At 37.0% G+C, this 27,983-nt stretch overlaps 1 protein-coding gene across 2 annotated transcripts in view; it reads left to right on the top strand.

Annotated features, from left to right (window-relative positions):
• Positions 1-236: 236 nt before the first annotated feature.
• Rgs17 (regulator of G protein signaling 17) overlaps positions 237-27,983 on the top strand; it is a 126,956-nt gene continuing 99,209 nt past the window's right edge. Inside the window, exon 1 of one of the 2 annotated variants that reach the window (XM_063232923.1) lies at positions 237-510. The gene's annotated coding sequence lies outside the window, so the exon portion shown is untranslated. The remainder of the gene's footprint in view (positions 511-27,983) is intronic. The other variant, XM_063232921.1, reaches the window with a different exon arrangement.

The following is a 27,983-nucleotide window of genomic DNA, read 5'->3' as shown; positions in this document are numbered from 1 at the left end:
CCGGAGCACCGGACGTGGGCTCAGGATGCGGAGTTGGAGGAGCTGGGGCACAGCACAGCACCCCTCCTCCTCCAGGAAGGCTCCGGGACTCCAGGGCTCCCGCAAGCTCCGGGACCCCCGCAGCCGAGGAGGAGCTCCGCGCCGTGGGCTAAGTCCCCGCGGGCGCGCGGGTGGGGCGGGCGGGGCACGGCGGGGCGGGGCCTGGGCTCGCACGGCGGCGCGCCCCGGGAAGAAGCAGCAACCTCCGGCCTCAGCCGCGCCGGGCGAGGGGCTGCGCCAGCCCGCGAGACGCATGCGCGCTGCCGGCCGGCTCCGCTCCCTCCCCGCCGCCCAGCCTCCTCCCCTTCCCCCTCCCCTCCGTCCTCGCCTCCCAGCCTCTCTCCCTCTCTCCTCGCCCGCCGGGTGCTGAAGTTGGGCGGATGGCAGCGAACCGGCTCCGCTAGAGGACCGTGCAGCCCAGCCTCGCAGCCTCGGACCCTCCGTGCGCCGCGCACACCTCCAAGCGACTGGGTAAGATGCTGCTTCCACAGCGGAGCGGTGCTAAGTACATGACATCAAAATGTCTGCTTTGCACCGATGGATGGATTTTTTTCCTCCCGGGGGGGAGGTGAGGGCTGGAGGGGGCGGAGAGTGCCAGTGCCCTGGTGAGGGGGAGGCTGGGGTCTCGGGCTGCCCGGGGAAGTTGCACCCCGCGTCGCCGCCCTGGGCTAGGTGCCCGTCCTGTCCGCCCGGGGACACCTCGCTGGGATCCCGGCTCCAGCGGGGAGCGGGCACCTTTGGGGAACCCCGGAGAGGGCCGGCGTGGCGGGAGAGCGCGGGGCGCGAGGTCCGGCGGGGTCTTTTTGTGTCTGGCGGCGGAGAACCGACCGTGAAATTCATTGTCTCAGCGACAGATCGCCTGGGCTGGTATTTTTCCTGGCTTCGCTTTCGGTACCTTTGGGGAAATGCGCTATCCAGGTGGGGAAGGTGTGAGGAGAAAGCGTTGCAAAAAATGAGCACCTAAGCCCGGGTAACGGAGTTGGGGTGTGTGTGGCGGGCTGGGGGGAGGTCGCTTTTGTTCCCGTCCGGAGAAGGGAGTTCTGGTGCTGGGCACCCGGAGGTGGCACCGCCGCGAGGGGCGAGGGCGAGGGCGAGGAACGCCCACCAGACCAGGGTGGGTGGCTGAGCGGCTCCCTCACTGTGGGGGATGAGGATTCGTTTTAGGATCCCTGGAATCAGTTTCACCGCTGCCTCCTCGCTAGACTCCCTCCACCTTTCCCTCCCCAAGGGCTGCAGCGGGATCCGGGTGCCGGCGCTCGGCCGGCCGTTTCCCCCTCTTCTCACCTCCCGTCTCCGGGAAAAATGTCGGAGGACTTGAGGAGGGCGGAGGGACGGAGCTGGCCTCGGGGATGCTCCCCGCCCGCGGGAGGCGTCCCAGGAAGTCCGTGCCATCCTCGGGAGTCCCCGGGGTCCGGAGACCAAGCGGAGGTCGCTGCCCAAAAAAGATGCCCGCCTGCTTGCCTCGCGCCTGGCGCCTGGGGACCCGCCCTGCGCCGTCCGCCCCCTGCCGGAGCCCGGGACGCCGCGCACCTGGGAGAATCCTGGTGGCTGGGAAGGCGGACCCTGGCTCTGCACAGTTTAACTAACCGCCCTTCTCCCCTCCTTCCTGATCCCGGAGTCCTATCTGGAGAACTTCGGCGGCTTCATGGCTGTTTCTTTCCTTCTTTTCTTCAAAATTGTTTTACAGCGATATACTTTACATCATGGGATGGCTATCACAGATAATGAAGAGAAATCTTTAGGTTGGCTCACACCTAGAAAAAAAGACTTCTGAGACTGAATTTCGTCTGCATTTCTAGCGTTCATGCGTGGTGCTTTTCCGGGTGATGAGCCCTTCTGAAAATCATTTAATTGTCTAAATGAAAAATTATTTCTATTCCTCTAATGGAAAAGAATGCCCCCCATTCAAAACTGCTAAGACTATATGTGTTAAATAATTTAGCCTCCTCTAAAACGCTTTTTGTTCCTGAAGTCTTTCGTAGTAATCATAGCAGTTATCCATATACGTTTTAGCACCAATAACCAATCAAAAGGCAATTTGTACACAATAATTTAAATAAAGGGTAAATTTGACCTTCTCCAGTTAAGTTACTGTTAATAGGCCATTTCTTCTGTTGGCATGAACAAAAACCATAATTAGCACTCTCACGAGTGTGGATTTATATTTTTTTATAATCTTAAAAACTGTATTTAGGACAACTATGGGAGAGTAGTGTACAGTTTTTGCTTCTTAGAAAATGAGTGTTTGTTTTTGCAAAAAAGATCAAGTGGCATAATTTATTAAATGAGATGAATCTCTGTTGCAGTGACATCTGATCTCACTGTCATGGATACTCATCCTTGTTCTTGAAATTGTAGTCCAAAAGATTAAGAAACTACTTAATTTGCAACAGACATAAGGTATACATTTTGCCAGCCTCTACACTTTTTCTCTAGTTCCTCAACTACATACTTAGTTTTTAGTCCCTACTGAAGGGGATTAACTATGAATTTACTTTACTGTCCCTGTTCCGTCCTAAGGTGAACAGCTTTTTCTTTTCAAATAGGTTTTAGGAATCTTACTATGGAGAATTAGTTTATTTGCACTCATAATGTTGAAGGTCAAATTCTGCTATACCCCTATGGATATATTATACTGTTCCCATAATAAATATATAGCTTTCTCTAAAAGTTTTGAAGAAAAAGAGAAATATTTATTTTTTATCTAGTTTGTCTTACTGTAGCAGCCAAATGAAAGTAACTGATGAATGTCTAATCGATAAAGATGTGACAGAACTGGATCTGATGGCACTCACCCATAATCCCAACACTTGGGAGACTGAGGCAGGATCGCATGTGTGAGGGCAGCCTGGGCTATCAATGGCAAGATCTTTTCTCAAAAGCCAGAAATCTGATTTACAGACTAACGGGTGAGAATTTATGTATTAATCTACTACTATAGAGAATATTTTCTTTGTAATGATAGCACATTTGCTGAGCTACAGAACTTTTCTGGAGAAGTACATGGTAGGCACAGAAAATGTGGCATGGAGCTAAGTTTCTGCTAGGAACCCGATAGTATAGCCCTGAAGAGTTACCTTCCACAGCTCAAAAAAGCAAATGCAAGGACCACTCAACATTCAGTGGTAAGACTAATGCAATGTGCTGTTGAAAGCTCTTTATTTCATCTGATTACTATAAAGTATAAATATGAATTGCTGTAGCAGCTGAAAATTTATATAACATTTCCTGTGGAGAGCCTTCGATCCTCAAACATGTAAGTTTTTATGAAAAGTTTAAAAAATAAAACAATCCTGTGCCATAAATAGACAGTAAGATTTCAGTGTTTGATTGACAGATACTACCACCTCCCCTCTCTTTCTCTACTTATTTCCAAAGACAAAGATCATTCCTTAACTTCCAAAAACTTCATTTGACTCTTACTTCTGCTACTGTGCCAAAAGAAGACAAAAGCTTTCTTTTAATAGTACTCATGCTCTTTATCGTAGGTATCATGGCAATGGTCCCACACTTTTGGAGACAAAATTTTTTACAATTGCTACATTGTCAATATGTATGTTTTCCTGTACCATTTATTCTGTTGATTTAGTTCCAAATTATAAAACAACATTCATTTATTTTAGATATCCTATAACATATTAAAATGTATGAGACAAAAAATAAAAATTACTTTTGGGCACACAGAAGTATGATGAACACAAATTCTAGTCAAGCCAACCTCAGTTTATTTCCTGGATCCTCTATTTAGTAGTAATTTTGATGTGTAACTTACCTGTCCTGGGCCTCAGATATGCAACTGGTTAAAAATACACTCTCTGAGCTGGCTTCAAGCATTAGTATAATGCAGTCTGTGTAAAGTACTAAACATAATACTTAGTGTGTACTTATTATTACTCCAGTGCTTAAGAAATGCTATGGAGAATACAAAATGCTTTACCACCAGTTCATTATATATATAAATGTACCAGTAGTTAAGGAATTGAGCCCTGCATGGTGGCTTTTTCCTATAATCCCAGCATGCAGGCAGGCCAAGGAGAAAGATCAAGTTCCAACCCAACCTGGGCAGTTTAGCAGTTTAGCAAGATTTGTCTCCAAAGAAAGAAAAGAAAAAGCTTAAATACAAAAGAACCATAGATGTAGCACAGTGCTAGGTCTCTGGGCCCAATTCCCAGTCCTATTTTCCTCTACAAAAGAATGGAAACATCTTGCAGTACACCATACCTATTTTTCTAAAAAAAACGGGTATCACTCTGTTACTACTTCAGTATTTTATTTTAGTGACTACAAAATTTTTTTTGCATGCTTTAGTTTATGTAGCCTTTTTTTTTTTTTAATTTGGGGGCTTTTATGTTACTTCTAGTATACCTGTTGTAAGGGAAATACGCCTTTTTTCATAGATCTTTCTATGCATATCTTCAAGCAGTTTCTCCCTCAGGCTTTATATATAGAACATCTGGTTCTCACCGACAAAATGTCATCTCTTGAAAAAATCTTCGTTATGTGAAACTAGCAGTTTTCAAACTTTTATTCATTTATTTATTTGAGACGATTACTTTTTTGTCATCTTTTTAAGCATTTTTTAAAAATATGACTTGTTCAAATCTTTTGCCCATGTGTCTATTCATATTCAAATATATTGTTCCCATTTGAGTGCTAATATTAATCTCATTAAGGAAAAGCAAACAAGGAAAGGAAGTACTTAGTGGCAAAGAGGACATGTGGCAAAGACTGCAGAAATTACTGTGGCTAAAGGAGAAAGACTGCAGAGATTATTATGACTGGGAGCAGATCAGCTCTGAAATCAGGGTGGCTGTGGTGCCTGCCCTTCTGACCTCACAGTATCCCTTCAAAAGCTCGGGGTCACTATATAGTCTGCAAACATCTTATGAGAAGCTTGTACATGAAGAGTTTACAGGTTTTCATGGGTTGTTTCTGTTAGTTTCTTATGTTGTAGGAAACTTTCAAATTTTCCTGAGATAAGTGGAATTAAAAGGAAGGACAGTTGCTGGGCAGGATGACGCATGCCTGTAATCTCAGCACTCTGGAGGCTGAAGCAAGAGGATTGCTGCCAGTTCAAAGCCAGTGAACTGTCTCAGAAAAACCAAAAAGTGTTTTATTTTTATTTATTAAAGACAGCGTGGATAGAGGTCCTGTGAACAACTAATTTAAATTTCACATCAAAATTAAGTAATTAAGGTTAATTATAATTTATGTGAAGTTAGTATCATATCCTATCCAAAATTTTCAACTCTAGGTAAAATTTAAATCTTCAAAAGTAAGTATTTAATCTATCACCTTAATAAATTTTATATACATAATGTTACAAACAATTTAGTAGTCTTATAAAGTCCTGGTTTTGTCTTTTTAAATTCTCTGACATGATTTTAGTTTCAAAAAATTATTCAGTTTGGAATATATATGAAGTCCCTTAGAGACTAAGCTATCCAATAAGTATAAGATTTTATAATCATTTGGAAGCTCTAGTTTATTAAACACATTAAAGACTCAGAAGCAATAATACATAATATAATAATACAGAAGCAATAAATATAGAATTTGTCATGAGTGGAAGTCCCCTGTAAAAGAAACAATGCACTGTGGTAGAAATTAGAACTGAATTTGAATTTCTGCTTTACTGTTTAGTAGATGTAAGTCTTTTTCATACAATTGTATAACTATTTCATATTTGGAATTCTAGCATGAATAATTAACATTTAAAATCTCTCTGAATTTCCTAAATTTTGTATATGCGATTTTTCTTTTGAATCCTTGTGTCAATAAATATAATTTTATTGTGGACAATGGGTGTGGTTCACAAAATAAATATGTACTTTTTTATATTGGGCCACAGGCTTTTCATAGTACTGTCAACTGGTTTTTCAAATACACAGGTTATAATTCAAGAGCCGTGGCATTACAGTAAAACAGACACAGCCCAGGGGAAATTATGACATAAATGAAATGAGCAGGTAAGTGTTTATTTCATCTCTTCAGTTATCTGAAGTTTTGTCTGAAATTGTGAGTTAAGTCCAATGAAAACTCTTTTGTAAAAGTGGACGACACTTTCCTATTTATTTTCATTCTCAACAAAAGGTAGGGGCCAGTTTGGTGTATCAGAAGAGGTTATCTAATCTACAGATCTTGTGAGTCCATTTTGGCTCTAACAAGACCACCTAATCTATTTCCCCCAGTTTGGCTACTTTTTCAGTATCTAGTGAACCAGAATCAATTTGCTATGTGACATGCTATATGGTATACTGTATTATTTAATTTAGATGGTATGTGCAAGAAAGCATATAGAAAATTGCTCGTATAGATAAAGATACAACCAGAGAATGTAAGTTGGTAGAAAGACCTGGGGTTTTGGATTCAAATAACCAAGAATTTAGGCTTAACATCTCTGAACCTAACTGAAAAATGAAAAAAATGTTAATTGTACCTCCCTCCAAAGTGTTGAATAGTTAAATGAAATTGTGTTTACAAAAATATTTTCTATAATGGCAATCATGACACAAGTATGAAATACTCCTAATAAAGTTAAATAAATGCAAGAAACATTGTACAGACCACATGAATCCTCATTAATGCTTATGTTACTCTCCATGTGTTTCCTGTCTTGTTCTTTCCTGATTAGCTGTTTAACCAACCTATTAGGGAAACATATTCATTCATAAATATTTTGAAGCACCTGCTATGTGCCAAGCCCTGTGATACAACTTTTAAAAGTAAAGATGAATTAACCATGGCCTCTTTGTGTAAGGAGTTTGCATATAACCTGCCTCAATTTACTAGTTTGCTGTTATTGAGTAGCACCAGTCACTCTATGCTTAAAAGTCATAATTAAATTCCATGTGGGAGTAACGAGCAAAGCCTTTATCAGTAGGGTTTGGTGATTTATGTTACTTGATCTGAAAATTTAGGAGTTTCTGCCCCTGAAGTGCAAGCAAGCTGCTAAGCAGAGACTCACAGATAAGGAGGAAAGCAGGAAGTGGCTCTGCTGGTGGAAGATTTAACAAGCTCCACCATAACATAAAAACAGTAAGAGACTGGAGGCTTAAGCCTCTTTGTGAGACTGCCGATAGAATCCCCAGTGCTCTCTAATTAAAGAAAACATCCACATGCATCTGTGTTGTTCTGTTTTCCTTTCTCACATCCAAGCCAGCCTGGGTGGATCATTGTGTTATAATGTAAGGTATACTAAAATGTTGGTCCAGGGATCATAAAGGGAGCCAGAGAGCATACTATTCCTCTTCTACCTTAAGTTAGACACTTCCCATGCAGTAACAATAATAGTTTTTCTCTTGATGCTACTGTAGTTCCATCTTTGACAGTAATCTTTTTGTAAACTAGTACATTGACCAAAATATCCAGAATACTCTTCTGAGAAAAATATATATATTTGATTTTGGAGAAACAAAATCATCTTCAACATTGACATGTTGAAATGACCCTAATAATTTCTAAACATTAACATGATTTCTAAACTTAGCAGATAGATTTAACCTGATCTGTGAAGATTTGAAATCATTTATAAAATCAGGGTAAAGACTTCAGATCCTATCTAGCAATATGTTATGAGTATTTAGTCAGTTTGCCTATATATGGTAATGAAAGACATTGACATTAAGAATGAATAAACTTGAAGGTAAACTAAACCTTTATGTCAGCCATTAAATGTAACATGCTTATTCAGCCTTCAGGTTGTTAATAAATAACTGCATATGCTAATTTGAGATTTGAATCTATTTCTTTTTCTAATTATACTAAGCATGATCATGTGACATTTTACCTATGATCTGTGAGTTTATTCTGATCAAGAGTCACTGAATAAAAACTAAAAAAATATTTTTATGTGATCACTAAGGAACAGTCATGTTACAAAGCAATGCAGTGACCTATGATTAACTGAATAATGTATTGTGACTTGCAGCACTAAATACTCTTAATGTAAGTTGGAGTAATAAACGCTCTAGTGTGATTTGGAACTCAACATTTTCCCCACCTACTCTATAAATGAAACTTGATATTTGATGTCCCCCCGATTAATATTATTGTCATTGTTAGACTATGTCATTTTTTATTTTATTTTTTTGAGACACAGTCTTGCAATGTAGTTCAGGATGTCTTTGAACCTACTCTGTAACCCACACTAGCCTTGAACTCACTGTAGTTCCCCTGCCTCAGCCTCACAAGCATGTGCCACCACACCTAGCTGTTTCAGATTTCTGAAGATATACATTGAGGAAGGACTATATATTTTTTGTACCTTTGATACTTCACAGAAAACTTGAAGTTTACTTCCACTAATTTAGGAGATTTTTCACAAGCTTCTATCTGAAATTTAAAACATAATCAAAAGGGTAAATGAAATGAGATCTGTCTTTTCATTCACTTTGGATGATTAGAAGTCCGCTGGCCTGATTGTTGGTATCTATCCCAGTTTATGAGTGAATAATTTTGGCAATTTTGACTGAAGCTATTGGGGCCCATGTTTTGTTGTGCTCATGAGCAATAATCTCAGTTTTCTCTGTGGAGAAATTTTTGACAAAATTATCTTTAGTAAATTCAGTGCCTAATAATGAACTAATACTGAATTGTCTGAATTGTTTCCAAAGTTCAGTATTTTGAAAAGATGATTTGCATCTCAGTCTATGCACATATGTGTTTTTACCTTTGTATTCATGAATGGTAAAGGAACAACTGACAGTACGCTGATGTTACCAAGCCCAGTGTTCAGGGGGATAAGATACCCATTGAGAATATAGGAGGTGGGATTCACGAGATGAGAAACCAAGCAAAAAGCAGGAAGGCTGCGCCAGAAAACAAATCTGTCAGCTAAAAACTTATTATGCTTTAAAGTAAAGTATCATTCAATATAATGTTATATAACTCTACTGCATTATGTAATAACTTCCAGTTTCGAGAATTCATGTGACCTAATTTTGAGAAGGTAATTTTTTCTCATTAATTCAGTAATTTCATTGACTAAACATCTGAGTAATGCGAGTAGGATTTTATGAGGTAAAATTCCATTAAATAAATGTTAATTCCAGGAAAGAAAAAAATGCAAAGCACTTTTTCACCTAAAACGTAAGTTTTATTAAATAGTTAAAAGTTCTGATTGGTGATACCAAAATTCAGTCTCAGGGGTAAAAATTTGTGTCAGATATTTCTTTTTAAATGCAACTATTCCTAAACTTATCTAGTATAAAAATCAGATGGAGAGAACTTTATAGATTATTTTAAAATAGCAATAATGAACTCATGCACACTCTTTGTTTTGTTGGGCAGTAAGACAGAACAATGACAGTGTATAGAGTGTTCATTAACATTTGGAGAAGTGACTGGGGTGCTTGGAGAAGCTTACCTGCTCATTGCCACTGAGATTTTTTTTTTTTTTTTTTTTGAGAATGTGGATTTGTAGCCTGAAGATAGTTGCTCAGTGAAGCTGCTGATTATAACCAAAATAAGCTTTGCTCCCTGGTATGCTGGGCTTCAACAGTTAGCCCCAAGAAAGTTTAGTCTGGTTAAATTTAGGGGAGGAAAAGGAGATCATGTGCCTGAAAATGGAGCTCAGAAAAAAACATTTTAAAATGTTAAATAGGGAACATACAGAGATAACGGAAGATGAGAGAGGTCTTTTGATATATTGGTAAGAATGGCCTGTGTGGTTCTGCATTTGATTTCCAAGATTTCTTCAGGTTCAGCTACTCTACTTACCAATTTCACCTCTTCTGTTTCCTGCCTCCTCATTCTTAATTAATGCAGTATGTAATTGGTCTCTTACTCTGTACTGGGGAATAGTAAAATTAAATAAAAAACCAAGTCTCAAGGAGCCTAAAGATGAGTCAAAAAGACAGATATGTATTCTTCTTTCTGCTATTATTGTGTTCTAGAACAGCAATGAAGTGCTATGAGAATTCATGAACTTGAGATTAATGTTAGCTGACCAGAATATGGCGAGTGTTCCATAGAGATTATAGCATTTTTTTCAACTTTGGTAGGAAAAGAAAGGCCTTCTATGCCCAAGGACAAAATAAATACATAGAGAATTAGGAAAATTCAGAAAATACAGTGTGGTTCGGTTTTCTGAAAGTATATAACCTGTGTAGGAAATCACAGGGTCAGGCTGAAATGGAGACATTTACTGACGTGTTACTATCAAAGTCAAAGGTTGAAATTTTCTTTGATAAGCACAGATTGCCATTGAAGCCATCCTAGGAGGGATTGTGGGGTTAGAGCCAGGTTTGAGAATGAGCTGTTCATCAGGTCTGTGCAGGGAGAAGGTAAGGGAAATAGGTACGTTAGTCAACTGTCCAGGTAAGAGAGGGAGGCTCGAACTGAAAAACTGCAAAGGCCCCAACCTATGGGAAGATGAATCATTAGCAAACATAATTCAGAGCCTTAGAATTCAGTCAACAGGAAAATTAAGGAGATCTTCTAAGAGCCTTAAAATAACCTAAAGGATTTGAGACTGTGTGTCTGGGTAACAAAAGTGTCATTAAATTACAGAAAACCCGAGTGTGAAGATTTTTAGGAAGAAATATATTAAGTTTGGCTCGGGAAAAATTTGACATGTCACAGATGCTTAGCATGCTGTTAATTTAAAAGCCTCAGGAATATTCATTGACTAACAAGCAACAAATATGATCTTAGGCTATACTCGTACATGGTATGTAGAATGAACTTGGTGACCATTCTATTTTATCCACTCAAATCATAACTGAAATGTAGGATAGATGGTAAAATAAACTTATAAAACAAAAGGAATTCTTGTTCAAAGAGATTGCAGAAATTTAACCTCAAATAGAGTGATATTCCTGAAGAATAGGTGTGTTTCAACTTTTGGGGAGATGCAAATAATTAGATGAACTATGAATTGCCTCAGTGTGTAATGTAAACAGTAAAACTACTTGACAGAATTGGAAAGACATATTATTGCAGTGTTACTGGCAGATAGTTGCCAACCAGTGAACTTTAGTTTTTAGTGTAACTGTTAGGAATAGCATTAGAACCAGTGGGTACACATCACAGATAGCTCTTGCATCCTCTTGGAAATCATTTCTCAACAGTCATAACTGTTACTTTAAAAAGTGGTAGGTTTGCTGTTCCTGTAGAGCATATAGTAGACAACTACTTGGTAAAGATGTTGCAGAGATTTAAGGACTAGAGAAGTGAATAACAAAGCCCCATTCTAGCTGCACTGTTCAAGTGCTCTAGCAAATTTGGAGTGAGGTTCCAAGAGGAAAGTGTGGGCTAAATATAATATTTGAAAGTCTTTTACTTAACAGGTGACAATAATAGAAAAAGGGAAACAGTGCCAAAAGAGAAAATGCTGAGTGGATGAGGGCTTAGAATAGAATCTTGTAGCATATCTGCATTGAGTGGACATGTGAGAAGAAAAGGCAAAAGAAGTTAAAAAAGCAGGCAAACATATTTGTATATGTATATATGTTCATGTGCATATATGTATACATATTTACACATATACGTATGTATAGTGATACCTTGGTTCACTTAATTCTTTCTGTGGTTCTGGTTGCAAACTGTACTGCGTGAGAACCAAATCAATTTTCCCTATGAGGCCAACATTAAACCTATTAAATTTGAATATAGGCAGAATGAAAACAGCCGTTGAAAGAATATGCAGTATGCCATGAAACCAAGGAAGTTAAGAAGTTTTTAAACCAATTTTATTCACGTGTATTAACCTTCCAAAAAGTATTGAAGAAGAGAAAGTTTCAAGGGAAAAGAACAGCTGTGTCACAGTATGTTACAGAAAGGTTGAATAAGATCAGGACTGAGATGTTTCATTGGATTTTGCAATGAGGAAATTACTTATGATTGTCTAGAAAGCACTTGTGATTAATGATTTATACATCATCTATTTCCAAAATGTTTCCGGCAGCTTAAATAAAACTACTTTCATATGGGGAAATGAGAATGAAATAAAGTAAAGATAAGAATCACACAAAGAAATAAATGGGAAACGAGGTGGATGTACCAAAGAACCTGGATAAAATTATGATTGTGTACGAGGACTGTGCTTCATTCCTGATGCTCCTGGGAAGCTCATTAAGCAAATGGTTTTTCACAGAAATTTTTCTTTCTTTGTTTTTCAAATTAGAAAGCATATGCCGTGAGTCTTAGGTTATGGAATGGTGACATTTGACATTGTGATCAACAATGATTCTGCTGAAGTTTCCCGCTGGCTTTGAATTGCTGTTTTTTAGGCTCCTGAAGGTCAAGAGTGTAGCTTTAAGATGAGGTCTTAAGTGCCAGTAAGGTAGTGATGATCCACGTGGGGCAAAGGCTGCATTTAAATACTCCTGAGTCTGAAAAAAGAGCTTATGAGACAGCATTAGGATAGTTTCAGAAATAATGTAGAGCATAACCACAACATCATTGCCAATCCCTCTGCCCTAAAAGGGCTTCTCTCGATCATTGTCATCATTCAAGTTTCTTTAAAAATGTTTCAAGTAAACCTTTGTTGGACTCTTATAGCATTTACTGCTCTGTTAAATTACATGATGATCAGTTTCTTATCACATTTACTGCTCTGTTAAATTACATGATGATCAGTTTCCCTCCTCCCACAAATTACAATGTAAGCTAGTACCACACCAGATAGCAGAGAATACAGTATGCACTCGATGTGTTGAAGGAACAAAATTTTTGTGTATGGGAAAGGACTTAGCTTGATACTGATATGAGAACAAAATGGGATGGTAGTGTTAGGAATGGAATAAATTTTCCCTAGTGGGTTTGATAAAAAGAGGCTGATGATTATAATAATGACACAATTTTGCACTTGAAGCTTTAAGAACATTGGTGTTTAGGGTCAGAAACACATTCTCTTTGTTCATTCATAAAGAGCAGAAATATTAACAAGAATGGTAAAGTCATGAATATTCATTGACCATGTTTATAAAAGGTGGAGCCTACTTGGAAAGATTAGAAAGCCCTACCTTAGGACATGTCCCTTACTGGAAAAGATAGCCTCATGCTACTTATTTGAAATGTAAAGATGGACTTTCAAAACTTGCCTAAAAGATAAATGAAGTTGCTGACATACAAATAGAAAAGTGTAAGTAGAACGAAACTCATTGGAATTGAAGAGGAAACTGGAATCAAGTGAGAGACAGAAGGTAAGACTAGGCAGTGAATCAGAGAACAGTGTGACCGTAAACCAGTTGGTGGAAAGAACTAGGCGAGAAGTTGACTGTTGGAGACAAAATAGTAGACTGAGGTGGATGGCTGAACAACAACGACAAAAATTCTAACATTCATTAAGTAGACTAGAAGAAATGAGACAGAATTATCCATAAAGAAGAGTCAGGAAATATACCATGAAAATTTCTGGATCATTGATTTTATTTATTCCTGATAAGTTTTAAATGTCTATGCATCAAAATAAGCACATACACTAGAGTATTATATAAATACCCACTAGTATTATATAAAATACTAATGCATGAAGTTTTGTTTATTTGTTCTTTTGTGTTTTGTTTTGTTTTTGCTTACACCTGGAGCTTGGAAGCAATTTTGATTACTTAAGCACCATGTTGGGCTTCGCCTCCAGGCTGCAGGGTGCAAGTTTGCAGTTTAGAGGTAGTGGAATTTCCCCAAGATTGTGGACAAGCATGGAATTTTAGAATCATAGAACATAAGTTCAAAAGGCACCTTGAAGTCATCTAAGTCTACAAAAATAATGGGCTTTTTTTCTTATCTCTAATATTTTAACACATAGCCAGAAGAAAGATGTTGCAAGACAGATATTACACACCGGTCTTTTCTAAAGGCTTTACTTGAAGCTTCAGAAATGATGAAAAGTGTTTTCAGCTTAGAAAAAAACCACAAAATCCTCAGTCTATCACTTTTATATGCTTAGTGAGTTTTGATAATCATGTTCACTATCAGCGGAAAAACTACTTGATTCTTAAACAAACAAGTAGATACTCTCTTCATTAGAACTGGTTAAATTATTCTGTAAGATGATGTCCATGCTAATTAGTATACCTTTGTACAGTAAACAAAAGTAAATTATCAGTTTCCACTGGGAGAAATTGTGCTCTTAAAAAATGGAAATGTCTTTAAAAAATACCTCAGTAACTCATTGGGAAATTTCTTTTGAATGCAAATTTGAAAATAAGGGAGATTTTCATATATAACCATTCTCTTATATGATGGTGAAGTATCATTTGAGAATAGAGGATAAACAGAACATTGGAGTTCAGATAATAACATGAAAAATTTGATACATAATTGAAATTCTTTCAAGCCATGAAGTAGAAAATAAATTTATTTTCTGTAATGTTTTACTTTTTTCTAGTATTTCGCTGGCTCTAGCTTTTATAGAAATAGTTTGGGAATAAGGAGTAAGTGATTTTTAGAAAAAATGTTTTATGCAAAATAAAAATGATTTATGCTGAATTTTTGTGTATGGTTTATCTAGTGATTTTCTCTTTTAACAAATGCTGTGTGCCAAGCACTGTTCTGGAAGCTTCTGATTTATTACAGACTAAAACAGACAAAGTGTTTGTCACATGTAGTCGGGTTTTGGGCTCGATTTTTGAGTTTGTTTTCCACTTAGTGTTTTTGAGTCTTTTGAAAAGCAGAACTATGAAGAGATGTGTGTGTGTGCACGTGTGCATGCACGTGTGCATGCAAGAGTGCATGTGTTTACGTATGTGTCTTTCTTTCACTCACATCAGGTACAAATGAATGAGGATAAACGAGAGTGTATCAAAGACATGCTGGCTGTATCATATTGGAATTCAATCATAATGATTTAAAAATTGGCATAACTGGTTTCCATTTATTTCAAAGCAATATATGTACTACTACAAAAATATTAATTGAGTTTGGAAAATATTGGAATGAACTGTAATTCCAATTCCTTTCTCTCATTCAAGGAAATACATAGCTAATAGCAGCCAAAGTTCCAGGCACAAGGGGGAGAAGTGAGCTCATTTTTCTCAGGCTAGAAATCTGACTTCCCTCCAGGAACTTCCCAGGAATGAGCTGCCTTTTTTATCTTCATCCCTTTGCTGTTTCTTGCATTTGCCTGCCAAACTTGCTTCCAAGTATTCTAGGCTTTAGAGGTACATTTTAGAGAACCACAGCATAATTAACTGAAGCAGAAATTCTGACATACTGTACATCAGAAAATTAAAATCATACTTAACAGAGGTAAAAGAAAAAAAAGAATATGTTCCTGAAATGCATATCAGGTCATTAAAATAGGGATTTAGTTTTATTTGACCTGAAAAATTATGTATGGAGCTGTATTATGTTCAAATCCAGAGTAGAATGAAATGCATGGAGAGGCAGAGAAGCAGCTTAAAATAAGAAGAAAGAGCATAGGATTTTCTTCTGTGAAGAAGGGGATGAGTGCCTTGCAGACTTCCCTGCAACTGACATGCTTTCAAAGTTTCCAGTTGTATTTTAGGAATAGCATTTACTGAAAGAATTCATATGGAGCAATATGAGCCCTGCTGTTAGCTGTGATTGTTATTTCTTTCTCTTCCTTTTTCTCTTCCTTTATTGCTGCTGCTTTTTTCTTGGTCTTCTTTTTGTTGTTGTTGTTACTCAGAAGGACTATGCAGACTACTGGTTTGTGTCTGTTTTTGAAGGTGGCACTGACATAAAAAATGATGAATTATCAAGAGATTCTAGGGAGTTGATTGTTGCTACAGGGAAATGAAGGAAAACAACCTGAAGGTATTCTAGGAAAATATGTAACAACAGCTAATGCTCCAGTTTGAATTTTATTTGTTATGAAATGATGGACTTGGAGAAAATTTTGCAGATACTCCGCTACCACTTGCAATCATTTAAGGCTAAAAAGAGCAGGTGATATTTTTATAAGCAAACCTTTCAAATATTGAGTTTTTCAGAGTTGTGTTTTGCCTGGATAGAAATAAAATTTGACTATCAGAACACATATAATAGAAAGTATATGATGCTAAGTTTATTTGGTACATGAAATTACTTTTTAAAACAGCATGACAGACCTAAAATTTATTTCATTTAACTTACAAGAACAATGAAAGTCTTCCGGGTGAAATGAAAGCAAATTTAGATAATGCTGTTAATCTTGTGTTAAATTTGTTTTTGATGCTTCAGATATAACTGGACTATGGTGCTTGGAAAAAACATGGTACCCTTGGTTCTGAGCACAAAACTGCTAAAATGTTTGTGATATTCTGAGATAAGGTCGGGAGAACTGAGTTCAAACTGTACCTATAGTTCTGTCCAGGAGGACTTATGAATACTAATGTGACAAAGAATGATAATACTCATGCAAGATCACTATCAATTAGTATGATAGGGGAATAAGTATTTTCATTAGTTATCCATGACTGCCAGTCAATCACAGACCTAGATATTTTACAAAATAATGAATTAATTCTCTATGAAAGGAAAATTTCAAATATAGCTTCTATATCATTCAGTGCCCAGCCTCTTCATCTCTTTTCTTTTCCTGTCTTTACTTACAAAGATCATTACGCCTACCCCCCAAAAAAATAGTCTCTCGTTTGCTACTTCTGTATAACTCTGCTACTACTATTTCCAGCCTGAAATATGTCATTATCTTTCACTTTTCCGAATCCTGATTATCTTCTAATGTCTTAGCTGAAGTTCTATGAACTTAAGAACCCTGTCTGCTATCTCATAGTTACCTGTCCCTGCAATGAAACTTCCAGCATCAGAGCAATGACACTTACCTTCTGTCTTTTTCATGAAGAAAGCTTTTCCTTCCTCTGTTCTTTACCAAAGGGTGATATTTACATAGTCAACACTAGAACACAGTGGTGACCTCAGCCCCTTCTTATTCACACCATGGTCTTTAGTGTTCTGTCCCTAACCTAGATTTAATCTGTGTGATGCTTAATCCTGACATGCCAACTTCACTAGATTAAGAAACATTTAGCAGATTAGTAGAACACACTTCTGAGTGTCTGGGTGGGTCCTGGAAGGGTAGATTGGGGTGCTATACATGGTCCCTTATGGGTTCTCCTTTGGCATCATTCCTTATTCTACCATGCTCTCTATTCCCTATTCTACCACACCATGCAGGATATTCCTGCCTTATACCCAGGTGACTATGGACTCATTGCCCCCAAACCATGAGCTGAATTAAACTCCTCATCATTAAAGTTGTGGGTGTTGGATACTGTATCTGACAATAGGGGAGTTAATACAATCTATTTCTTAAGGGCTTTTTTCTTCTTTTATATTTCTTCATTTCTGCTCTTATTTCATAATCATGTCCTACTTGGAATTGATTTCTTTCTTACCTTGTTCATTGCCTTGTCTTCCTTTGGGGTGCTGGATGATCAAATATCTAACTCCAATGTCTAGCTTTACTGTAGAAGGATGACTGTTTCATTATAGCCCTCAGTGTAAATCCAGATGTTTGGTGTCACCCTTCCTGATTTTCCCTGTCTGTCCCTAGTTGCCACCATTCAGGCACTTTGTTCCTCAGCTATCGTGAATGAGTGAATAAACCTGTAAAAAAAAAAATCATGCTGTTTGGAGCACCTTATTTTTGCCTATCCTGTTACCTAGACAGAATGTTTGACCTGCCTTTATCCTTTTGAAAAATCTCAGTTTACATGTTTCAGTCAGATCTAACTTCAAACATTTTCAGTACAACTTCCTGGTTACCCTGGCATAACTGTAATTCTTTGTTTTCTCTCCTCCACAAAAGAAAATTTATGTTTTCACAGTTAAGCTGTAAGCTTGATGAGAGTGAGGACTAAGTCTTTTTTGCAGGGTGAAGGGAGCTCTTAAAATGCCCACCATTTTATTAGCTATCCATGGAGCTGTCAGCTTTCCTATCATTATCTAGAATAGATCATTTAGAATACAGTAGCAGGAAAGAAAAAGTAACATCTGTTTGCAGGGTAGCCCAAGATCAAATTGAACTGATCAAGTAGACATATTTGGGATCCTAGCACAGACACACTGATGAAGACCAGATTCCAGATTCCCTGAGGCTGCTAAATTTCAGGTTGTTATTTTGTGCTGAGTAAATCCCAAAGTCATTACATTGGCCTGAACTGATCACCTTTTACTGTCCTTTTTTCTCTGCCCTTGATGCATAACATCTCTGTTAATGGATTCATATGTTTTCCTTTCTGCCTGGAATGTCCTTCCCATAAATATTCATGTAGCTCATTTCTTTAATTCCTTTTTCATTGCTCAAATGTTACCTTTCCACAGCTCCCTTTTTTGACTGATATTTAAACCTGCTAATCTGCTGATCTTCTGAAACACCACATACACACACACACACACACACACACACACACACACACACACACAAACACAGTGTTTTCATTGCACTTAGAAGTTCGTGAGTTTTTTAAAATTTCTTATATTTATTACTGTATCCCAGATAGTGAAACAGAGCCTAACTCACGATGGTCATTCAATAAATATTTGTTGACCAAATCAATGAATCTTTCTGACATGTGCGCCAACTTTTCTTATATATCCAGCCGATATCTTTCTCTGTATTATCTTTATCTCCAGGATCCAATTTCAGATCTGCTATTTGGTTAATGTCTGACCTTAGTTAAACATGCTCTGGATTAAGAGTCATTTATCATCATTTCATTCCTGGCTCTGTCAGTTTCTAATTACGTGACCTTGAGTGAGTCATTCAGTCTTTCTACCCAGTTTTTCCCATTTGTAAAGCTGGACTAATGATACCTAGTGAATTACATACAAGGAACATGACAAACACATCAACAATCATAATGTTCCATAAGCATGTGGGTGGGCTATTTTTATCTGTTATCTGTGCAGGCAATATGGTATAAAAACAAGTTGAACAGATATGGATTTGAATTCTACCCGTTTTTGCTGTATGACTCTGAGAAACTTAATTTGGCTCCTTTTCCACAACTGAGGAAGACATTTTATCGCAGAAATGATTTAAGTATCAGATGAGGCATCACCAATAATAATTCTACTATGCCCATTTTTTTCACATTGTAACAGTTTTAAAATGAGTATGCACTTTACAATCAGTGGTGTCTTTGGTTCAGTGATAGGTGTATCTACTTCCAAGCTTTTATGTGTGAACCAGGGTGATAATTACAGTTCCGACTGTCTCAGGTTGCTCTGACAATTTAAGAATATTTGCCAATCTTCTATTGGGAAAAGGTGGCTTCTAATGAATAAAGTGGTAAATGATGCATAGTAGGTATCATTTTGTGTGTTGTCTTTAAAATTTGTTTTTCTGATTTTACCCTAAGAAAATAAATAATAAAGGTTCAAAACCTGAACAGGAAAGCAACTTTTTCCATTTATTTCCTGTTAATAAGAAGGCACTTTGGGTTTTTTTTTTTAGGGGGAGGGCGTCCCTCCACCTGTATATTCCTTCAGTTTGGTTTATAGTTTCTGTTGCCTTCGGTTTGGTCATGGAGGACAAGAATAGATGAATATCCTGGCAACCTCAGCAACTGCACTTTAGCATAATACGGTTGCTAGGAGAAAAGGGCAAGCACAGCACGTGAGAGGATGTGTGGCTCTGCCGTCCTGGAGGTGACAGCAGGTTGTGGCAGAAGCCAAGAGCTCAAAACAGCATTCTCTACCCTCTCTGCTAACAGGCACGGAAGTGTAACCACCCTCTCGAGCACTTGGTCAACTGATGGCAATATTTGATGGCCTATTTTAAATGTTACAAAAATGACAGGGAAAAAGTAATTATAAAGGTGTCATTGGAAATATACAAAGCATTTCAACCCATTATTCTTAAATACTATTCTACTCTGAAACCTCTAACACTCTAGCAGTTGATCATTATTCAAAAGTTACATCCTACTATGTATCCTGTGTTTTGTTGTAGTAATATCTCTCTGGTTTTCAGTTAACCAAATTGGAAAACAATAACTGAAGAGTGTTGTATGGGTTACGGTTAAGACATTCAACACTCATTAGCTAAATTCTTTGTTTAGTGAATTATAAAAATTCTGAGATGGATGTATTTTTCCATAATGATTTTAACTAGTAAAAATTCATTGTGTAATTTATTTTATTTATTCAGCGATGTGGCTAAAAGTCTTCCTTCTGCCAGCCACAGAGTATCAGGGCAATGATTAAAAATAAATATTTTAAAAGAGAATGCATAAAACAAGACATAAAAAACAACGGAAACACAATGTATAATGTTTGCATTGTACTTTATTTCAAGAGGAAACCAAAAGGCTGGAACTTAGCCCTTATTAGCATTTGAAAGAAAGTAATAGACCAGAAAAAAATATTTTAGGATCCATCCACAGAGGCCAGCTGTCAGTTGGCAACTGTGATTAGATTCCTCCACAAGCGTAGAGGTGCCTGGAGGAGCACTAAGGGACCATCTCCATCTGTGACATTGTCAGTGTGACGGCCACTGGAGTAAGATAGACTGCAGTAGGCCAGTGAACTGTCTGTGGCAAATTTTAAGGAACTCAGTTTTCTCTCCTATCTGTTTTTAATATGTAGTTGATGGATTCTGACCAAGTCTGTGACTCAGGTATTTATCTCTTGCATTATTGTCCAAAGGACATGTGATTCTGGTCTTCTAGATGCAAGAGTCATAAAATACTGTCACTTTTCTTTCCTCAAAATTTGATTAATTTGCATGTAGGAAACCTTTCTGTTTACAAGTCTATGCCACTTGATTCTTTAACCCTTTGATCTGAGCATTAAAAAAATAAGAACATTAGCTTTCATGTAGATATACTTCCACAATAGAAATAGGGCATGGAATGATGTAGATATGAATTAGCATGGAAATCAAGACATAATAGTGTGTAGTAGGTTTATATATAAAGAAACGTTCCAGTACAGGAAATTATTCTTTCATCACCCACGTTACATCTCTGGCAATGTGACAATTTTAGAACAAGCATCTCTTTGTGTTTATATACAATTGTGTACATACACATGGATTATATTTGTAATTTTATTTGGCTTGTGTTAGTTTTTCTGCTTTTAGCCCTGGCATGGTCCTTTCTGAGTCCTTCTGTTGTGTCCCAATATACCCTCCCTCAGAATCATCTGGTGTGTAGCTGTTAGGACTTATGAAAACGTTAAGTGATTAAGCTTTTCACTCCCTTAACAGAAGACTGAAAGTGTAAAATACCTTTTAAGAACAAAAACAGATAGCTACATGGATGACATGAGTGTCAGATAATAAATTTGATATCTTTCTGTCAGGTACTAGTGCATGACCACAGGCTAACACCACTGACACCCTATAGTGCTGCCTGCTGAAGGCAGCTCTCGCAGCCCTCCAGTTTCATTTTATAAAGTAATTCTGTATACTGAAATGACATCTTTGATAAGTTATAGAATATTAACATAGGATAGGTTACCAATAGAATGTACAAGTGGGAATGTACTTGGAAATGTGTTGTCCTATGTTGAAAACTTAATTCCGTTGCTTAGAACATCGGCAATCTGCTTATAAATTTTGAAACTAAGGTTTCATTTCTAGAGAAAATATTTACTTAAATTATAAAAAAAATTGGGTAAAAATTAAACTTTAGAAAATAAGACCCTATATACATACGTAATCTAAATTATTTCCTTTTCTTTTGTTATGTGAATTATAATTGTAGTTCCAATGTTAGTGTAGCAAAATTTTGATATCAAGAATTATATCAGCATGTAAACAAGTATCTAGAAAAATAAGTTTCTAGAAAAAACAGGTAAACTAATAAATAGAAGTTTACTATTGCCTCTTACACAGAAATAATATAGACAAGAAAAATGCATACACGTGAAAGGATTTTTGTTTTTACATTATAAATTGGTTGATATACCCTTCATATACATTTTTGATTTACTACAACGTTCAGGGAAGGGAGTTTTTAGGTGTTGTAGTCAGGGTTTGCAAGGGCATAGATTTAATACAGGACACAAATTTATAGGATTATTTATAATAGTCACTGAAAAAAAGTCAAATACAGAAGAGTGCAAGAAATCTGTCTGTGCACCAAAAACTGGAAGAATCCAGCCGAGGCCCTGGATCCTGTGGCAGCACTGTGCATGAGTCCAGCTGGAGGCCTGGAGCCCAGGGAAGTGTCTCCTGCTAATCCGTATCTAGGATCTGCACTGCAAGGCCCAGTAGTAGCAGGATAAAGAATCTGTGCCATAAGTTTCTGCACTGGTGCCTGGAAGCGATGCTCAAGGAGAAAACTAGCGCTCTCATTAGAGAACAGAAGCCATGCCAGTGACAGTGAGGACTCAGGCTCCACTGATGATGGGAACAGCTGAGTTCTTATAAGGAAAACCAGCCCAGCAAACTTCTTCAGGAGAATCAGTACTATACAGTCTTCCCCTCTTATTCTCCTTTTATGCCACTGGCAACAATCCTCAAGTGGGTCTTCCATGTCCAGAACCATGCTGACTCAGTTCTGCTGGACGTTCCCACTTAAATTGAGCATTAGTTGTTCCACCACATGAGGCAGATACCAGCTAGATTAGTTAAAATTTGTGTGTAAAAGACCCTTATTTTGTTGGAGAAAATTTTTGTCAAATTGAGAATGTATTACTTTACTGCCTTGTCAAGAAGAATATCCTGAATATAAGCTTTGTCTTGGTTATTTTTATCATTGATGAGACAAAATGCCTGATTACCAACATTCAAGGAAGAAAGATTTATTTTAGCTCACAGTTTGTAGAGGTTTCAGTGTATAATTCACTGACTGCAACCAAGCTGGCATGGCAGAGGGCATAACAGGAGAAAATGGTTCATGGCAGGCAGAAGATAGCAAAGTAATCAAGAGGCATTAGCTGCATCTTTGTGGCCCTATTTATACTATCTAGGCTACTGGGATTGGGGCAGTACTTACCCAATCAGTGGACTGATTTAGTAATCACCCTTAAGCCCAGCATGACATGTTTTGCATTCAGCTACCTCTGAAAAAACCCCACTTATGACCACATGAGGCTTTGTCGGGGACAGCTAGTTACAAACCATAACATGTGGCATCTTAGAAATATTATTGAACCTCTCATTTAAAGAGCTCTAGATTTAATCAGCAGTTGCCAGTGGAGTAGGCAAGTAATATTTGTGGGGCTGAATGCCAGGTGCTGTGTTAAGTGCTTTCACACATACTTTGTTGTTTAATCCTCACCCACTCTAGAAGCATTATTCTCTTGTAGAAACATAATTATGCAGATAAGGAAATGAAGTGTAGGAATTTAGGTAATATGCCTATAGTTGGTTATTGAACTAATGAGTAATAAGATTTCTGGTTACAAATAATAACCATTTATTTTACATAGAGCCTTTTTTCTCTTTTTCCTCCCTTAACAAAACTACTCATCAAACAAAGTCATGTGGATTCCAACAACCAGGAAATTTGAAATAGGCAAAATACCTGCTTCCTCTAAATTACAACACTCTTCTCTCCTTTGCTCTTCTCTTCTCATATCTCTTTTGTTTTCATGAACGATTTTTAGAAAAGAATTTATCTCAGTTATACTTATTTTATAACAGCAAAGCAGAAAAATAATTTAAATTAAATCACAATTTATTTGAACTTCATTTTCCCCATCCTAGAGGTATTTAAAATTTAATCCAGATCTTTATATGAAGATTGTTATTAATTAATCTTACAAAGATGAAAATTAAAAAGATTAAAACTTTTGAAAATATCTAAATGTAAATTATATATTTTAATACTTATTAACATAAAAGACAATGTTGCTTTTCTCTAAGTTGTCTCTTTGGTAGAGGAAAAACAAAAGGAAAGATAAAAGTCCCACCTTCATTTTAAAGAGTGTGGCAGTGAGTGGATTAAGCTGTTTTTCCAGTAGTTACATATGTGTGTATCTCATTGGTATGTTCACTTTAGTTTTCTATATATAATCATATGCTTTGTCACCCAGGTCAGTTTCATTTTAGAAAGCAAAAAGGGATCCCAGAAATCTCTAAATTGGGCCATGAGATATGAATGTGAATAACTGCAGGCAAATTAGAGTAAGGGACGACATGACATTGACCATAGAAGTGTGGTAATTTTGACCCATTCTTTTTCTTTCTTTTTTCTTTTTGTACTGGGAATCAAACTTATGACTTCACGTTTGCTAGGGAGATGCTGTGCCCCTGAGTACATCCCTGGGGTTTCCTTCCTTTTTCACTTCATCAGAGCTTATAATTGTTGTTCAAGTGCAAGGTGATTCTGAATGATTTCCTAATATGTCAAGTCAATTTTAGATTCAGGTTCAACCTTTTTAGGGTCATGCATTGATAGTATTTTTCTTGAAAGAGATTTTATTAAAAATTGTATTGCAGACTTCCCTTATGTGACAGATGACTCTATACTTTGACTTTCCCTTATATTTAAACTTTTAAAGCAGAGTTGTCAACTGATTATCTGCTAAGATTAAGTTCTGTCCACTGTGAACCCTTCATGATTGCTCTTCAGTGTTTTGTCTCTTAACTTCCTAACTCATGGAAAGCAAGCAATCCATTCAGGACTCCCCCAGAAAAGATAATCATCATGTTGGGAAGATGAGGCCACCAAAGTCACTACATGGAAGCCAGAATAATGTCTAAGGAGGAAAAACAGAGCGTCAACCAAAAGTATATATTTTATAATGTTTCAGAATCAGTGATTACAGTGAATGAGTATTAGATTTTAGGTATGGACTGTGTTAAAATTTTGGAATAAATTTTTTTAAGAACAACTTTATATGAGAAGCCTAGAAGTACAAATGTCATCATTAAAGATGCTGACTGGTAAATATGGAGGGTTTCACCTTCTTTCTCTTTACCTATGTCTGTACAAGGAACCTGTCCTCTAAGGCTACCCCTCACCCTCATTCCAACCCCTGGACAGTCTCTATCCTTATTTGAGTTATGTTGCCCCCTCCTCCCTAATTCCTGACCTGAACTCCAGCATCAGCAACATTCACGATGGAGGCAGCCTCTTGTTTCCCTTCTCTACTTTCTTGAACTGAGAAACTTGACTCTGCCCATGAAGTTGTTCCTAGAAAGCAGCCCTTGAAATGAATGGCTTTTCACCTCTTCTCTTAACTGGCCAAGAAATAGAACAGGCAATCCTTCTTGCCCATTATTTCTCATCAGGCTGGTCGTTTTCCTCCCTAAAAATTTAAACCTCATATAATTGGATTATATCACCCTAGACCACTCATCGCCGCTGTCTTCTTGTTTGCATGTCATTTTCTGTCATTTCTTACCATTTGGTGTACTGTGGCCATTGCATCTTTCTTCCCATTCCTAATTTAAGAAATCACTTAGAGTTCTTGGCCACCCCTTTCTTAGTGATCTGTTGCGCTGTGCTTTGTTAGACATCCACTCACATGCCACGTTTCTTTGGACTGAAGTATAACGTCTCCAGCATCTTAATGCTCACCCAGTGCTTTGATCTCAATGTCCCATGCCCATCCTGTTCCCAGACTTCACAAGTCCTTTATCCATACAGGAATCTAAAGTCCATTAATTCACCATTTTTCAATCCCTGGATGTTCTCTAACTTTTCTGTTGGAGTTTTTCTAATATTTATCTAGATTTCTACTGTGTAATAAACCTTACAAGGCATAAAATAGTTGGTCAGTAAATACCAGATATTGTTGATTAAAGAAGACAGAATATTTGCAGTGAATGTTTAAAATCACAGGGAATTTTTCTTACTCTTGCCCATCAAAATATTTGTTCTTTCTTTTATAGTGTATATTTTCTCAAGAGCCACAAATAACAGGTAACCTGTTCATTGTTTTTTGCATAGTTTGTTAAAGAACAAATAAATCCAAGTACCTGTTAAGCTGTTATATTTAAGATACAGAGTTGAAACAGCCACAAAACAAACATGTTCTGGATGGTTTCCCCATTGCCCATATTATAGTTTAGGGGAAAATGTTATGGTATAAAGAAGAAGCAATCTCCACTTTTGACCATGTTTTTCTGGTCTCTATCATCTTTCTGAAATAATTTTTAAAAATAACTTACCTGAAGCAAACATGAAAGTTAGAGGTGCTAAGTTTTCCATGAGTCTTCCAATTTGAAGACATGAAGACAAGTTTTACAACCCTCTCAGTCATCAAACTTGATGTGTCAAATGTTTGTAATGAAAAATGTACCCTATAGAAAACCTGAAGTTTTAGAAACCAATGTAAACTACTATTTTTATGTCAGTGGTCCTTTAGATGTAATAATCTGTGAGCTATAAAGAACCTGAAATACACATCTATTTTATCTACCTTCTGTTACAGAAAAGGAAGAGGAACCCAGTGAGATTAAATGGCTGATTTAATGTGATAAGGAAATGAAACCAAGTTGACACTCAGAGTCTCCAATCTGCAGGAGCTAATGCTTATTGAGTATTTAAGTAGGGAGCAAATACTGCCAAGCATTTTACATGCCTCACAGAATCTTCACAGTAAGGTAGGAAGGTTGTTCTGATTATCATCCCCACATTTTTTTTTTTCTGAATGAAGAAGCAGCCCAGAAAAGTAAAAAACATCTCTTACACAGAAACTTAGTGATAGAGCCGGACCTGTGTCAAGCTCACTTTTCTCAGCAATTTGTATTCTTCCAAGCCTATACCTGCATCTGGTGTATCTTCTACCAGGCAGGCTGTTAAGACTCGCTTTCACTAAAATATCACTGCTTTTTAAAATATGTGTGCATATATATGTCTATACAAAATATGTATATATGTATGTGTATATATATATATATGTATATATAGTTTTATTTATAATTTTGAGACTTTAAAAAATTAATTTTATTAATATATATTGACATACGTAGTGATCACATTCATCATAGGGAATTTGTACTTATACATAATATATCTTAATTTGTTTTCTTTCCCTTTCCCTTCTTTTCCTTCACTGCTTTTATATCTACCTCCTGGATGCTCCCAGATTCCAGCAGCACCTTTTTCATTTCTTTGCATAAGATTGTTGGCTCCTGAGAAACTGTATCTTATTTTTTGCCTTATGTTTCTTGGACTTAACACATGCTTGGATTATACAATATGCCTACAACATGGAAGATGGCTGTCTGAAATACATAGATAACTAATGTGTGTTCTAGAAAACTAGAGCTGATATATGCACATTTTAAAGACTCAAGACAGTTTGAATCCTAAGTACTGTGTCATGTGGAGTTATAATATTTGCAATTAGATTCAGACAATATACATTCAGTCAAGTGCTTTCCCTTATGGGGAGTTATGATCCCTTAAATGACTCAGCGAAGATGAATAATATACATAATTAGATCATTTTTTTCATGATCTGCCAATAAAGTGGGGGTAAATAGCATTCTGATAAAGAATTAGAGATATTTTCTCTTAGAATATTTATTTCAGAGAATTCCTTGGAGTTGTTTCAATAGTATACTTCCATAGAGTAGTGTATATAATATTCATAAAGCCATCTGTACTACAGATTCAGTTATTAAATGGATTGATATACCCAGAGTAAACATACCTAGTATTTAATTTCAAAATAATTCTTTTAAGTGCAGCATTTTTTCAAAACACAGAGTAGAAGTATTTAAAATTGGAAACATAATGATACTATATCAGAAATTTCTTTCCTGCTTTATTTATGTGTATTCTTTTTTGCTATTTATGATTTTTGTTTTATAAAATATCTATTACATGTGACTAAGGTACACTAAGGTAATAGACTATCTTCAATATCAAAGAATAGTTCATTATGAAACATTATAGTTTTTTTCCCTGTCACTCAGGGATTCTAAATCACCTGCTGAGAATTAAAGCAAACTGAATTTCATAAATTAAATATTGTCTACTCACAGAGTATTAGCCATTTAAATTTCTATTTTCTTCAATTTACTTTAATTACTTTTTAAAAATAACCAGTTCAGAAATTCCAACAAACATGTACCAAGAACTAAATTCTTAAAGGATACATCTAAAATTTTGCATTATTATCAA

This window comes from Cavia porcellus, unplaced genomic scaffold (genome assembly GCF_034190915.1).
Source record: "Cavia porcellus strain 051 isolate PalLab524CR breed Dunkin Hartley unplaced genomic scaffold, mCavPor4.1 scaffold_22, whole genome shotgun sequence".
NCBI classification, from domain to species: Eukaryota; Metazoa; Chordata; class Mammalia; order Rodentia; family Caviidae; genus Cavia; species Cavia porcellus.
Note: the sequence above shows the minus strand (reverse complement) of the source record. Positions and strands in the feature narration are given on the sequence as shown.